Below are 6,000 nucleotides of genomic sequence, written 5' to 3' on the forward strand. Positions count from 1 at the left end.
AATATAATCAAATCAAAGTACTTAAAAATTAAGTAAGTATTAAATTAAAAAGCCCTCAAAGTGATTATTAAGAAAAAAGGTAAGAAAGCATTTTTCCATTGTTCTAGAATATGACTTACAAGAAAAAACATAGCCCCTTGTATAATTAATTATTCTTTGTTTATTTATTTATTGTTCTTTTGTTCTAGTTATAATTATAGTTATTTTACGTTCAGTTTAACCAGTTCTTCTCGGTTTACTTGTTTGAATGTGAACCGGAAGTTAAGGCCCGTCTGCAAATGCGCACATGCGCAGTATCGTTTGTTTATGTTGTCACTTTGAAACTGTCTACATAACCATAGATATACATAATTAGATGGCGCATTCAAGCGCTACAGACTGCTTTGGCTAGAAGGGATACCTTGCAAGCAAGCCTGTGCTGGCACTTTACAGGCCCACTTAGGGCTAGTCTAAGGGCCCCTTGCTGAATTAGCTCACTGGCCAAACGTTGGCCCCTAAGTGCTGGCCCTACACGGGAAGCTCTAACCTAGCCTCCACTGTTGATTTATAGTAAACTAAGATCCAGTGGAGTTTAAAGATTTTAGTTTGATCATCATAATGAAGTTCTATATAATACCTTTTAAGTGTGATATGTTTTTAATATGTGAAAGTGGAGTAATGCAGCAGTTTGAAGTGATTAATGCAATTTAAGTAGTTTTCCACAAAACTGTTACATTACTGAATTAGTGTATGAATCTCAACAATGGTGACAATAGACAAAATAAAGATTTATGCTACAATGCATGTTGGGTATATCACAGTACAAAGACTCATTCATGACTCTCAGCATGCATTGGAGTTGATCAGTTTATCTGAATTAGGTTACTGGGGGCCCGCAAAGTGCTAGCCCAAGCTGGCTTGCAGGGTACAGCTAGCTCCAGGCATGTAGACATGTCCTCCGTCTTGGAACGGTCCACTGACGTCACTCACAGTTGACTAGAATACCCCAACACTGCACTGTGTCTCTTACTTGGGAAATATCATAACCAAAGACCAAACAACACACTGTTCTGAAAACTTCATTCCCATTATTGGAAAAAACTGATAACAGCTTAAACAATGGCTTCAAAGGGATATATTTTTAAAGGGTAGGGTACCGCTTAGGCTATTGAAGCCGAGGGTCCTTCTAGATTGACCTATGCAGCTTAATCATTACATTCAGAGGACAAAATTTGTAAGATGACAGACTGCTTTTTAATATTGTTTGGAGGAACCGTACCCAGTATATCAAGAAACTGTAGTTATGAACACGTATGAAAATGGATTTTAATACCCTTAAACCTACTACTTTTAAAATTAATTGGAATGTCCTTTTGCAACTTTAAATGTCCCTCAAATACATGTAATGTCATTAATTTTATTTCCTCTGCTTGGTGGTTTAAATTTCCTATCATAATGTAATTATAAGGTGAATAAACTACCTATACAGTTTTCTGAATTCCATAAGCAAATGCTTCTTGTTTGGTCTCTCCTTTACAAAAACAAATCCTTATTCTTTTTTAAATTTATTTTTGCTTGGGATCTTTTACCGAAGATGATTTACTACTTAATTATGAAGAGTTTTTGCTCTGTCATGATCCTGCCACTAGACTATAAAACTCAAGACATAAGAAGGCAGAATCATGACAGACACATTATGTTGCTTCTGTAATTTGAATGTTGAGACTGTTGTTCACTTATTGTGCAAGTGTCAGTACACCAAAGTTTTTTGAGGAAATCTATGTACATATGTAGCCTACTTAATAATGTGAACTCTATTTCTTTACCTTGCAAACATTTATTATTTGGCTTTTTACTATGGGCAAAAAGATAAATTGACAGTTTTATATGATTACAAGTTCTCCAGTTGTAAACCAAACTTTAAGGTATTTATCATTGAATTTAAGCATTTACATTTACATTTAGTAAATGCATTCGTTTAGCAGACGTTTTTTTCCATAGTGACTTTGTTGTGAATTGTGAGGGGAGAACCCAATTGCAGGCAGACACGGCGAAACAGGGATGAAGGGGTTAACAAAGGGACTTTAATAATAACAGAAAACAAAAACCCACGAGGGGGTAACAAAACAGGGTACACAATAAACTGAAGACTACCACTACAAAACTACAAAAACACCTAGACTAAACGAACACTCAAACTGACTAGACTAACAATAACTCCAAGACTAACAATAACTGCAAGACATAGACTCCAAGACATGGCATGGCAAAAAGGCATGAAACATGTACAACGAACGAGCACAAGACAATAGACAAGAGGATGTTTTAAAGGGAGACAGACAAAGGATAATTAACAAGGGTCAGGTGCGGGTACTGAAACACTCTGGGAAGGTTAACGAGGAAACGAGATGGCGGGAAACACTGACGAGACACGAGAAAGCACATGGCTTTCTCACACAAAACCTAAGGCTATGCCATGACTCCGCTGCAAGACCAAAAATAAACATGACATGATAGCGGAATCATGACATAAGCCCCCCCTTAAATGAACACCTCCAGGTGTTCATCAAGGGGTAGACTAACAAGACAAGACAGACTGGGAACACGACAATACAAGGCAAAACAAAGAAAACAATATCAGGGGCAAACAAGCAAGCAAAATCACAGGGTTGGGGTGAGACAATAAAAATAATAAACATGGGAGGGGGGGTGGGGGAACAACAAAGTTCACGGGAGGGTGTCCAAGAGGGTAGGGATAGGGTGGGACAGTCCTAGTTCCCGGGGGCGCTCGCGAGCGTGGAATCCCCGGGGACTTGATGGGAGAAGTCCTCGGGGGAACTGTTCTTGTTCCCGGCTTGAAGGCCGGCTGAGCCACAGGCTGGAAGGCCGGCTGAGCCGCCGGCTGGAAGGCCGGCAGGGCAGGACTGGGTGCAGGACTTGACGCCGGCTGGAAGGCCGGCAGGGCAGGACTGGGTGCAGGACTTGACGCCGGCTGGAAGGCCGGCAGGGCAGGACTGGGTGCAGGACTTGACGCCGGCTGGAAGGCCGGCAGGGCAGGACTGGGTGCAGGACTTGACGCCGGCTGGAAGGCCGGCAGGGCAGGACTGGGTGCAGGACTTGACGCCGGCTGGAAGGCCGGCAGGGCAGGACTGGGTGCAGGACTTGACGCCGGCTGGAAGGCCGGCAGGGCAGGACTGGGTGCAGGACTTGACGCCGGCTGGAAGGCCGGCAGGGCAGGACTGGGTGCAGGACTTGACGCTGGAGTGGACGCCTGGGCCGGACTTGGGACCACCGGACTTGGGACCACCGGACTTGGGACCACCGGACTTGGGACCACCGGACTTGGGACCACCGGACTTGGGACCACCGGACTTGGGACCACCGGACTTGACGGGACCACCGGACTTGACGGGACCACCGGACTTGACGGGACCACCGGACTTGACGGGACACCAGGAGGCCCGCTGGACAGGGCCCCCCTGCCCGTATGACGCCCCCCCAAAAAATATTTGGGCTGAGTTCCGGCGTTCTCCTCCGGCTGGAACCTCGGGCTGGACACCACACCCCTCCTCGGCTTCTTCTTCTTCGCCCGGCTCACGGTGGGTGTAGCCGGTTGCGTAGAAGCGGCGGGGAGCATGACCAGCTCCGTGCTGGAAGAGTTGAAGGGTGCCGAGGGTGAGGAGAGGCCCACAGCCCCGATTCGCCGGGTACGGCCCTCGGGGATGGCGGCCAGCGGAGAGATCGGTTGGGGTGAGACCCCGGACTCAGAGCGAGCATTGACGTACCGCCACAGGTCGTCGAGTTCCGGAGGTCCCAATGACCTCATCTCCGCCCGCGAAAGTGGGTCCCTCAGACCGGCATTAAAGAGCACCGCCAGCTCCTCTTCTCCCATGTCCACATCAACTGCGACATCCAGGAATCTCCCAAAATAGTCCTGCAGGTTTGAGTTCCCTTGCTGGATGCCGCAGAGTAGACGAGGCTTCCGGGATCGTGCCGAGGTCATAGCTGCCTGCTGGGTTCAGTTCTGGCTCGTTCGTTCTGTTGTGAATTGTGAGGGGAGAACCCAATTGCAGGCAGACACGGCGAAACAGGGATGAAGGGGTTAACAAAGGGACTTTAATAATAACAGAAAACAAAAACCCACGAGGGGGTAACAAAACAGGGTACACAATAAACTGAAGACTACCACTACAAAACTACAAAAACACCTAGACTAAACGAACACTCAAACTGACTAGACTAACAATAACTCCAAGACTAACAATAACTGCAAGACATAGACTCCAAGACATGGCATGGCAAAAAGGCATGAAACATGTACAACGAACGAGCACAAGACAATAGACAAGAGGATGTTTTAAAGGGAGACAGACAAAGGATAATTAACAAGGGTCAGGTGCGGGTACTGAAACACTCAGGGAAGGTTAACGAGGAAACGAGATGGCGGGAAACACTGACGAGACACGAGAAAGCACATGGCTTTCTCACACAAAACCTAAGGCTATGCCATGACTCCGCTGCAAGACCAAAAATAAACATGACATGATAGCGGAATCATGACAGACTTACAAAGAGTTCGGGTAGCAATAAGCGATATGAATACTCTCTCTGATTCTACGAATGTTAAAGCAATGAAAACTTTGTCCTGTTGTAATTATTTTCAAATTCCCCACTAGAAAACCTTAATTGTTTAGCTTTTCCTTTTTATTTATTTACATAGTATTGTGTTATTTTGAATCCATGGGCCCGTTCTTCGTACGTCGCTTATTACATCCGAGATCAAAAGACACATCCAAGATGATATCATCGTGCTAATCATGATCCGGCTAATTGGGTTCTTCGAACACACCTGTTGTTTATGATTAGTATCGCTGGATTGAGTTATCTGAGATCATTGCGCGTTCTTGCGTTGGTTTAAAAGGGGATATGTATCGATAGTAGAAACAATGATCAGCAACGCTGTGATTGGCTGTTCAGCATGGCTAAAGAACACGCCCAGTTTTCCTCTCAAGCAGAACGAGAGCTTTTAATGGAAGGTTACGCCCAATTTGAACATTTAATTCAAACAAATTAAATGCATAAATTTTTTATTTATTTCATATTTACTTATGTCAGAGCCACCACGGGACCCACTAGAACATGGGAACAAGTAAATGTGAAGTACAAGAATATTCTACAAAATGGTAGCCTTTACTTCTTATACAGTCCTTATGTAAAAAGCCACTGTTAAATGATGTGTCTATTTATGACAGCCACAAAGAAAAAGGCTGAAAGATTACAGGTGGTGGTCCTGCACCCCCACAATATACCCCAGCAGAAGAGCTGGCCCTTGGGTTGAATTCAAACCGACCCAGTGTGGAGGGCATCCCTGGGGGCAGCTCTTCCTTATACCCAAAGCCAGGGACCAGTAGCAGCAACACCTACATTACTTTTAAATTAGCTTTTATTTCTCTTAGTATACTGTAAAATGGTTTGTTGCTGGATTAAATGAATTTGGTACAGTCATTTCAAATGTTTGTGAAAGTGAAAACTAATTAACTTTGTTCATATAAAATAGGTTGCCATTAGTAATTGATCACATTATTTTTTTACAGTGTAGTTAATTGTAATGACATTATTGACCCCCCCAAGAGTGCAACACATTGTAATACCCATTTATTTCCATTGCACGTCCTGTGAAGAAATCCTCTCAGATGACTGTCCTTTGGAGGAAGAACCTGTAAGTGCATAAATAACTTAACTATAATTTGTATATACTTGTGTACCTATTCTTTCTGTCTGCAACATGAATTGCAGGAGTCCACACCTAGAGAAAGGTCTACAGAAAGGCTCACAGAACAGTCTGCACAAAGAACTGATACAGAGGTGGGCAGTGTTGTACTTTTACTTTTGTCTTTTGTTGCATGAGGCATGTTTTGACCCTTTTTTTCACAAAATTACACCGGGTGACATCCGTTCCCTATATAAGCGGCATCTTTAACCAAAAATAGAGTATTTTGAGGTGAAAAAAGAGAAATTAGA

The sequence above is a fragment of the Barbatula barbatula genome (genome assembly GCF_947034865.1).
Source record: "Barbatula barbatula genome assembly, chromosome: 4".
NCBI lineage: Eukaryota > Metazoa > Chordata > Actinopteri > Cypriniformes > Nemacheilidae > Barbatula > Barbatula barbatula.